Genomic DNA, 11,519 nt, shown 5'->3' with positions numbered 1-11,519 from the left:
TCACCACACAGAGAATGTTTCTTTAAATTATCTCAATGTCGTGATCATTGTAAAATGCATTTCATTTTATTAAACCACCATTCTGGAGTACGCATTCTGCCTTCAGGCTTTTTGAAAAAAAGGTGTATGATGCTGAGTTCTAAAAATATGTTTTCTTTCACATTTACAGAGGTACTTCTATGACAAAAATTGCATATAGCCTGCTCAAATTATTAGATAATCAGCTCATGTGACACCAAACAAAAGCGGCTAACTCTTGCATACTTGGGCTTTATTTTAAATAAAGATGCCACTCAAAATTAAATATTATAATAATATATATAAAATAATAAATATATAACACCACAATCTAGCTCTGTTTTAATTCTACAGTACAGGAACTAGCCCAAAACCAAATTATTTACAAATGTTGCTCAAAAAAAATGCCAATAGAAATTTATTGTTTGGAAATTAGTTTTCATTCATGTGGTTTTCATTTTTCTGGGCTTGGTTTTACCCTATTTTAAACATCCATTCCACGCTTCCACCATGGGGGAGGGGAGTATTTTTTTCTTCTCCCTAAACAACTTGCTGCTTCTTCTCTTTGCTCTTGAACTTCATTCCACTTCTGGTTGTTTGTTGGGATCTGTTTTAAACAAGGGAATTAACATTAACTTGCCTGCAAAATGCAGCACTCAAATATTAATTCCACCACATAAAACAGTTTGGAACTGCTGCTCAGAGACTGTATACAGGCGTTTCAATGTCAGGAAATTCTAAAACCAGCTGCACAGTCTCTTGTCTCTTAAACTTACTGAACCAGCTGGATTTGATATAGCTCAGCTTTGCCATTTTGATAGTGACAGCACCAAAAATCATGTACTTTGATGAGTATTGCTATTTGTCCCTTCTGCTTGCAGGGGCAATCCAAAATTGGTGAGGGAAATCAAGAAACTGTCTTCCAAGAAAAATTACTAAACTTCTAATGGATTTTTAAACTTCTAATTCAAATCCAGTTTATAAGTAGGACCACATCATTAAACTACAAATTAAGAGAAAACCTAGAAAACCGATAACAATTTTGTAATCTAATGTTATGATAACATAATATTAAGTTATGAAAGACAGCAAGAACTGTCTGAACATCAAGTAATGTCTGGAGCATGACCTAAAATTAAAGCAAGATTTTTCATTAGAAAACCACTTATATGTGCATATAGCCATGATGTCTAGCTAAAAATTTTCCTATCACAGTCAGAACCTGCATATGACATCAGCTTCATAGCCACCAACAAGATCAACAAAAAGATGCTTAAGTTGTAAGTATCCCAGAGCTATCTGTTTCACACATGTTAAAATCCCCATTTTATTCGCTGGTTTATCTAACTCACTGGTTTATCGAACAACCTTTTTGACTGCCACCCCTCAACTTTATTAGAGAACAACACAGCGTTACAGAAAGCTGAAGCCAAGCATAATTTGGAATTTTGAGGGCGAACTAACTCAGCTTGTCCTTCACAATATGCAGCTACTTGTTCTTCAAGAAAAATCTGTCTCTTGGAAATATTCATGTTTTCACAGTATTTTTTGGCATTGTGATGGTGATGTCTGTTTCTTGGTGCACATTCTATGGTTACTGAAGGCATCTGAAGATTTAAAATAGACATTATACTTTGTTTATTACATGAACATGATTCAGACAGACAAGATACAGAATTTATTATGAATTATGTACCCAAATGAATATAAACAAATTAATTTTTTTTTCAACTGGAATGTGGATTTCTAAAAGCTATGAGAAACTACTTAAGCAAGTGCCTTTTGGATAAACTCCAAAGCAAACAAACGTGACAGAAGAGAAACTTTCTGGACTGCAGATTAGTCTAAACAGAAACTTGCAAATAAGTAGAAAAGTGGCCGCCTTAATTGGTTTGAAATCCATACTTTATTTACTCCCTCAAATGCAGCAAGGCAATATGCCATTTAATTCATTTTATATGAAGCAAGAAACATCTGAACAAACACCAATCATTTAGATTTACAGTTTAATCACCATAACCATATCAATGCTTATGTATAAAAAGTTAATTAACCTCATCCTCTCTAATTTAAGCAACAAAACATACTCTCACTGAAAGCCCTACAGGTCTTGCCTCTTTCTAAAAGTTTAACTAAACAGGACATAGTTCTACTAGACTATAAATCCAGCCAGGTAGATTGTCCTGAATCAATTGACAAGAGCCCTACTGCTAACAGCCAGTCGTTGGCCTTTGGTGGCATGCAAGCAGAACATGAACCAAACTTAAAATTTGTTCAAATTTACCAGTTTTTAGCTGTAGACAGAAACAGCATTACATTCCATAAAAATCACATACATTGACTCAACCCTATAAACCGATTTCCGGGTTTTAAATAGCAACTTCCTTATTGTTAAATCAGAAATAGAACAAGTTATCTCTGTAAAAGATCATAGCAAACAGCTGCGCTGAAGTTAATTGGTCTGTAAGTAACACAAGAAGTTAAGGCCTGAAGTCTAATTTCATAGCAATTCAAGTTCCCTGTTAATCAAATACCATCCAATAATGGAAGCATTTGCAATGCTTTTTCGTTCAAAGTATACTATTGTTCTGGGGAGAGAATCTTGTCACTATAAAAATTGTATCTTCCCAACTGCTATAGAAGAGGTGCTGAGTCACAACTGGTAAGTCTCTTAAAAAAGAGGAAAGAAAAAACGTTGAATCTGTTTCACGGTTTCACACACTGTTCTAGGAGCATCCAGGTATATTTATGTTGTTTCTATTGTTCAATAAAATCAAGTGCTAACATTAGTGAAGCTTATCTTCTAAGAGCCTTTCCAGGTATCCTTGACAGAAGAGTGCCTACCCAGTAAATGATCCTCATCAAGCGATTTAATATGTTCAGCATGAAAATAATAAGCTGCTTCTGATCCCTGTTTTATTGAAGTAAATAAGGCAAAAGAACAAAGGGGAGCTACATAGCAGCACCTCTGAATTACAACTTGCCACACAAATAACTCCTCATTCTGGTTGTAACTTTGGGGTTCTGTACAGAATGACCCATCTGTTAATTTACAGAAAGATGAAAAAGTATGCGACAACCAATTTTCAAACAGCAAAGGAAGAGACTCTTCTTGCTGTTTGCTACGTGTAAGATAAAGAGCTTAAACTGTAGCAAGAGAGATTAACAGGAGATTTAGGTTAGATCTTAGAAAAACAGTGTGTAGGAGAGTATGGCTAGTCAAGCTCAGCAAGAGATTGCCAGAGGAGATTATGGAATCTGCTGGGGTTTTTTAGAGAACCAGTCTGGTCAGAGCTGGTTTGGCCATAGCTTATCCTGCTTCTGAGCGAGGGATGAATTAGATGACTCTCACTCCTTTCAGACCTATTTGTTATGGTTCTATCGTGGGAACATGAAAAACAGAATAATTTGTGCATCGAGGCAGACTCTCTGTTTCTGAGGCTTCTTATACTTTACCAATCCGTGCCATGAAATCTTGCATCAGCAACACACTAATGCATTAATTCATGTCTATAAAGCACTTTTCTTGATTAAGCCAGTCTTTAAAAAAAAAGGCATTTCAACCTTGACAAACCCAAAACAGCCATTGAAAAGACCTTCACAGAAAGACCTTCACAGAAAGACCTTCACAGAAAGACCTTCACAGAAAGACCTTCACAGAAAGACCTTCACAGAAAGACCTTCTTTGATACCTCAGATAACTCTTGCAAAGCTCCACCAAGAATCAAAGCTTGCTCTTCAAATAAGAAACCTGTTTTCAGTACAAAACACAGACATAACCATCAGAAAGTAACTGAAGTCAGTTTAAGAGCTAAGGAATACAGCAGTGCCCAGTGCCTAAACAGCAACACAAAGACCTGCAATAGTCCAACATATTGAGCATATAATAGTAAAAATTTATACACGACTTTTATAAATAAATAAAAGTTTTGGCACCGCATTTGCTATGCACTCTCTCTTTTCAGTTCTCCTCTGAATACTTTTTCCTTGTTAAGAGCAGAAGACCTTCCTTGCAGCAGTTATGGTAAGCAGGCAATACACACACTGAAATATAACACAAGTTTTTTTAACAAAAATATTCTAGCAATGAAGGGAACAGGAGATGGAAAACACAAAATCCTGAACCCTGGTCATATACAATATCACAGTTAGCATCTAAGAAAAAAAAATGGTTACTTAATTAGAACCGGATGCTAAAGGAAAAAAGATGTGGATTAAAAAGCTGGACATGAGCCAACAATGCGTGCTCACAGCTCAGAAAGCCAGCCATACCCTGGGATGCATCAAAAGAAGGGAGGTGATTCTGCCCCTCTACTCCTCTCTGCTGAGACCCCACCTGGAGTACTGTGTCCAGCTCTGGAGCCCTCAACATAAGAAAGACACAGACCTGTTGGAGCAGGTCCAGAAGAGGGCCACAAAAATGATCAGGGGGACGGAACACCTCTCCTATAAGGAAAGGCTGAGAGAGTTGGGGTTGTTCAGCCTAGAGAAGAGGTGGCTTCGGGGAGACCTTACTGCAGCCTATCAGTACTTAAAGGGGGCTTCTAAAAAAGATGGCGGCAAACTTTTTAGCAGGGCCTGTTGTGACAGGACAAGGGGGAATGGCTTTAAACTAAAGGGGGGTAGATTTTAGACTAGATATAAGGAAGAATTTTTTACGCTGAAGGTGGTGACACACTGGCACAGGTTTCCCAGAGAGGTGGTGGATGCCCCATCCCTGGAAACATTCCAGGTCAGGTTGGACGGGGCTCTGAGCAACCTGATGTAGTTGAAGATGTCCCTGCCCACGGCAGGGGGGTTGGACTAGATGATCTTTAGAGGTCCCTTCCAACCCAAACTATTCTATGATTCTAGGATTCTATGTCAGCTTACCTGGTGCACCTATCTCACCTAAAGAAACCTTGAAAAGAAAGCTTGAAAAAGGTGAGAAAGGAGACAGAGTAGTGACAACATGAAACCAAATGGTATTCTTTGCAATATTATTCAAGAAATAGAGCAAATTACTAACATCTTCCTTCCTCAGGGAAGCTTCCTACACTATAGAATTTTAAAAGGGAAAATCCCTAACTCGCACAAAGCAAGCCACAAAACAAGCCTATCTTTTCTCAATCCCATGCTAGAATTCACAAACAAATTTGCAATCACAACATATTTTTTCTAATTATGTTCTAATTTCAACAGTCAAAAGAGCAGAAATCTAATGTCAGAATTCAAATGCCTAGATGTCAATCTCACAAGGCACTGTGATTCAGAGCCACAAGATCTTGTCTAGAACTTGCTGTGGAACATCAGTAAATTGTTTGCATTTTACACCTCAGTTTACCCTGCTGAAAAATAAAAATTAGCTTGCATCTCATCAGGAAGTTTGAAAGTTGAGCCACTAGGTGCAAGATTTGGGAATACAAGCAGATAGAATAATAAAACCATCATGAAGAAGAGTTCCACAGGCATTTCCAAATACATTCAGATTTCATACTTACTAAGAGCTTTATTCATATTCCCCATCTGATGCTGATTTACCATCCACTAGATTATTATTAAAGGGTGATAGCTTATGTAAGATTAATTCACATTACATTACAGGCTCAGCAGAACACACACCTAAAACCACAGTTTCTTTTATTGTGGTTTTCTTGCTCATTATCCAATAGTCCCAGAGCCTCACGTTTCCACTGGCTCAGCATAGCTCATTCCATAGCAACTGTTTTAATACACATTTTGACCTTCTTATTCATGGGGTATTTGGATTTAGAACTCCCTTTTATGACCCCCATGTTATTCTTGCGTGAAAGCCTGAAGTCCGGTATTTGGGGTTCTCATTCTATGTAGCCTATGCTATTTAATCTGGTATGTCAAGGTGTGCATTTCCATACTTGAGCCCTTTCAGAGTTACTTTCTTGGTCAAAGTCAAGTGAGATGTTACAGTGAAAAGCATTTTAGAACCCTTGAAATCACGTTATTTCCCCCTAACATCCCACAACATGACCCAAGCTGCTCTTGTAAGCATCTCTATTAGTAGATTCTCTTCCATAGCAAATAAATTCAAGCAGAGAAAAAACAACACACAATTCTTATAAAAAGCAAGGCAAAAGCACCTTAAAAACAAACCTTGATGTCAATAAGCAAAAGTCTTCGTGAAGTTTTACTCTACAGGCTCGCTCCACTTTCCCTTCATCATTCCGGGATCTTTTGTCTATACAGATTCAACTTCAGAACAAATCCCACCTTGTTTTCCACACATAGACAAGTGCACGTGGCACAGAACTTGCATGGTTTCCACATACACTGCTGTGTTTGATACATTCCCTATCTGCCTGTAGTCTGCTTGTCACAGCAGAAACTATGCTAGGAATCAAACAAAGTATCAACCTCTTTGGGCCTCTAGGTATGACCCTATATAGAGGGGTTATTACTTAAGAGAATATAATCCGGAGAAATGCACTGGAATGTCTTCCATGTAATCCAAGATGACAACAAAAAGAGGTAAGCAGATCTTCAAGAGAACACTAACACAACACAGGCCTGGCTAAGAAACAAAATCTCCCATGCTTTGGAAATGCATGCAGTTTTAGAATCAGGGAACAAATAATCATCTTCCATAAAATGAAGCGTATGCTGTCTGACTACACTACCGTGTGAACAGTGGTTAAAAAGCTGTTATTAATGAAATTCAAGGAAAAGAGATTTTAGCATACAATTTACCTCAAAATGTTTCATCTGCACACACACCTTTCCACCACCACCACTCACCCCAACAAACAACTGGAGAAGTTAAAACACTCTGTGCTAAAACTGGAGGAAATTAATAAAGCAACACTAAGAAACAAGTCTGAGGTACAAGGAAAGTGAATTGTTTTTGTCAGTGGCAAGAAGTCTGATCCACAGAGAAGGCCAGGATGAAGTAGAACGACATCAGAGAGGTGAAGAAAACAAACGTGACGCTTAAGGGACCATTGAACAGGATGGGAGTGTAGAAAATAGATAAAATAATGAATAACTGACCCGTGGGTTGAAAGAGAAAAGACAGTGACAAACATTAGCAGATTACACTGAGGTATTTCCATTAGCAGCTGAACCAAAAAAACCTAAACGTGCAGAACCACACCACCTGGCTGATGTTCAGGAGTTTTGAGGAGGTGAGGAGTGAGTTACACATGTTTCCCAAACCAGGTCACCAACACACTGCAACAGAAGGGTCAGAGATTAAGAGTATTTGGCTTCAACCTTGTGCTAACCAGAGCTGCTGCAAACGAAGCAGAAGAGCTGCAAGGGTGCACAGAGGTGATTTCATTTGTAACTCACTGTACAAAGTAGAGGATGTGATCGCACACACACACACACACACAGAGCAGTGCATGCAACTTCTAGCGTAATTATAGGGCAATTTTTCACCACAATTTACAATTGCCCAGCCAGACTCCAGCAATCCTTGCAAATTAACTTGCTGTTTTGCAAACCTCGCGGCTATGCACAGTCCCAACCTCTGGACTACAGAATGTGAAAGAAAAAATTCACTTTCACTGAAGAGCCATTTCTAGTCTTTTTGCCCCCTCAATAATTGCAATGATACAGATAACTGCTGGATTTGTACACTTGCCACTTAGTAATTCAACATGCCCCGCTGCTATCTTTCCGAGTCCACAGTCACAGGGCAGCTCAAATTTCAAGCATATGATATTTTTTCATAGGAGATTGTCAGGATTTTGAATACCTTTGCTTTGCAATGTACTTGCAATTTACATCTTAAATCTATTATTAATTTAGAAGAATTTTTTTTATTTTTATAATTAAAGAGGCTATTCCGCAAACTGTATGAAGAAAGGATGCTCAGAGGCCATGAGGAAAATTCCATGCTCACACAATCACCCCCTGCATCACTTCATCTTACAGGAGGAGTTTATCTTTCATGCAGACCAGCCACTGAAGGCAAAAACATGACATTTTGCCAATACATTACACAACTGTTTTCTGGAAAGACAGCAACACTGAAGATCAGGAATCCTGACTTCCAAAGGGAAGATGCAAAACAGTGTTTATGTACAGGATAACTAACCACACAGCTTTGATAAATACAAACTGAACGGCAACTTGTCTGAACAGAAAAGATTTGAGACTCTTGTAATGAGGATCTGGGCTTTTTTCCTAGTCCTCCCTAAAGTTAATGATCTATGGAACAACACTGCTGTCTTCTAGAGCAGGAAGGGGCCACGGACAGCAGAGACTAGTCAGAAGGAACACAACCCGAGTTCATAATGTCCCCAGTTCAGGACAAAGCTCTATTCCAGCCTGTAAGTTTGTCAAACACACATTTCATTCTGACAAAAATTAACAGGCTAATTTGGCAAACCATACCTTTCCCAGTGAAATCAATTACTAGTTGTCAGAGGTTGTCAAAGGGCTGTAAGTACAGTGTGTATCAGTTAATAGCTCAGGGAACTAATGTCACAGCAGCATTGGTTGGACCAAGCTGCTGAGCTCTTTGAGCAGGTAACGTAAGCTCTGGCCACAAGGAGAGGCTGCTCAGCAATTCGAGTACAGTTTACTTTAACCAATGAACTCTGTAGAGAAAAAGGGTAGAGAATTGTATTCCGATCCTCACTCCTGGCCCAGGCTTGATGATTTCTCACTTCACCTGTCTTTACTTTCCCCATTTAGGAAAAAAAAAAAAAAAAAAGGTCACAATTCTTTCTTTATTTCAGAAAAATAGAAGAGAAAGTCTCATAGCAAAAAAATCCACAGTACCTCTAACATTCAGATGCACAGGACAACACACGCATCAGAATGTCATGCCTCTCTTTCTCCTGTTTAGTTTGGTAGCAACGCACACCACAACCAGCATGGTTCAAGCAGCTTGACTACAGATTTGCAACAACAAATTCGACATACTCCCATCAAACACAAGTCACTGCCAAGACTCTGGTGATAGCAAGCACCTTTTATTTAAGGCTGGAAGTTGAAAACATTTATACCTTTCCCTTCCAGCAGTCTACCCGCAGAATATCAACAGTGACTGTGAATGGAATTGTCCACATTTCCCAAAGGGTAGCACATAAAAGAATTTTTTCCTGCTGCCCTTTTGTGCCTTTGTTTTGCTGCTCATGTCAAGGACATGACATGGGAAAGGGAGGAGTAGACAGGATATGCTATATGAGCTCTGTTATTACTTTAACTTTGCATTTTCCAATGGGAAACCACATCGGGGAGGGGAAGAGTCTCACAGGAAGCTTTCCATACTGTAAGTCATAGGCTGGCTCCTGAACCTTTCCAAACATGCTCCCATGATTACCTCCTATTCCATGGCTGCTGTTTGTTACCACCTCAGTTGGTTTCTCTTAAGAGTTTCCCCTCCACCACTTCATGAATAAACGTTATTTCTGTTTTGTTCTAACATCAGACAAATTCCTTAACACGCTAGCTGTTTCTAGTCAAACCTTTTCAAGACATGAATTTATCATTATAAACAAAGACAAACATAAGTTAATCCGAAGTAAATCGGAGAACTAAAAGCACATTTGCATTATTTACTATGCTTCTCATATATAAACTATAGTAAGCACAGCTGTATAAAGGCATCATTTATTTCCACATCTCACTGCGCAAATTCAAACCAAGAGGCTACTAATACCAAAATATCCATTACTCATCATTTTCAGGAAGGAGATGCCAACATTGATGCAACACTGCTAGACTGCATCACTTTTGCCATACCCAGCATCTGAGAAGCAGAAAGCTCTACAGAGGGCTTTTGTTATCCTTATTGTTTTGTTTTTAAATGAGTGTTTTCTAATTGTTTAACTATTGATGACATATTCTGCAATCAAGGAAAAGTGTTACTTTCTAATTTCCTGAGAAGGGAAAACGTTCTTTTCCAGTATTTTTCTTTCTAATGCATACCAGCAAAGGACCACGCTTCCACTAAGTCTCCTTAGTTTTTCTGCATGGTTCTCACCACTGCAGAGGCTTCTGTCCTTGTTTTGTTATCCAAACAACAAGCGATAGGAAAATTACTTTTTGTTTATTCCTGGAGACACATTTAGGGGGTAGGGACAGGAAAGAATACCTCATTACTCCTCTTCAAAAAAGCTTACTATTATATGCAAACAGCTGAGAAGAAAAAAAGTCTCAAAGTCTAGTACAGAGTATCAGAGAACCTTCCAGTGAAGATGTGTAGGCATACAATCATGCACACTGCTTCTGAGGTGGAGTCCTAAATATCTATAAAGGTGGCAAACGTCCTATCATAAAAACTGTCTTACAAGACAATAAATTTTGGATTATTTTTCCTCTGAACTTCATGTAGGTTGAACTCTCCATCATTATTTTATTAGGATTTTTACCTGGTTAAGAAAATTAAATCAAACAGAAATGAAGTTAATGATAATATAATGATAAGCTTTGCTACAAACTGTCATACACCTACAATCTCCACAGTCACGCAGACTGGAGAAGTAATTTATCTGCCTGTTCCCATGCTTCCAACTGACACTTCTGACTCAGACACTAGCATGGTAGAAGAAAGAGAGACATGTGTCTGAAAAGACTGGTACTTCCACCAGAAGGTACTAGCTGTGTAAAACACACAGAGAAAATTGAGTTTTATTTTGGTTGGTTGGTTGATTGGTTTTTTAATCGCAAAAGTTTTTGTTTAAGTTTATGATAATGTTTTCATTTTAGGATACACATCTTTCAGCTCCAGATCCTTACAAATATCTATACAGTTTTTACGTTAACCACCTCTGCTTTTCTACTCCCCCCTTCGAGGGTATACGCTTCTAAGTAATCTCATCTGGTTTAATCCCCCAAAATGGGCATCAGATCTCTTTCTGCACTCTTGCAAAGATCTATGTTTTTCCTAGCTCAAGACAACGAAGCTTTATCCTCTTAGTCATGGTAGCTGAAGGCAGCACAGGCTCTTTTGCCATGGATAACTCTATAAACCCTTCCTCCATCTCATAATCTGTACAGGCCTGAAAAACAGGAAGCCTGTTTAATGGAGTAGTACAGCTGAAGTAATGGGTGCTCAAGAGTGTTACTGATAAGCAGCTTGATAACAGACTAACAATTGAGATGTCTGCAGTCCAAAGGACTAAGAGCCTTTGCAAGATACTTGCAGCACTGTACAACGAGGACGTGCAGAACAGGAAGTGTCCAGATAATACAGTACAAACTGAACACGTGGTGCTAGGAAGGACTGGCATTTGAGAGACTACTTAGCTTTGGGATAAAAATCAATCCATTAACAAAAAAAAAATCTCTCTTAAATCTGCAAAACAGCATGCATAGAAAGCACATAATGCAAGATATAAAGAATTAATTAAATGGGAAATATGAACCGGAGTTTTGTGTTTCGCTTCTTGACATCAGTAGGGAGCACCATACTTGCTAGCTGCCAGATTGCTTGCATACCTGAGCAACAAATCCAGTGACCGAATTACATGACTGAGCATGAGCAGGGCACAGTGCGGAGGGAGGAACTATCACACTGCATTTCCTCACAGCTC

Source organism: Pygoscelis adeliae, unplaced genomic scaffold, assembly GCF_000699105.1.
Source record: "Pygoscelis adeliae isolate BGI_AS28 unplaced genomic scaffold, ASM69910v1 Scaffold116, whole genome shotgun sequence".
NCBI classification, from domain to species: domain Eukaryota; kingdom Metazoa; phylum Chordata; class Aves; order Sphenisciformes; family Spheniscidae; genus Pygoscelis; species Pygoscelis adeliae.
This window is presented reverse-complemented; position numbering follows the sequence as displayed.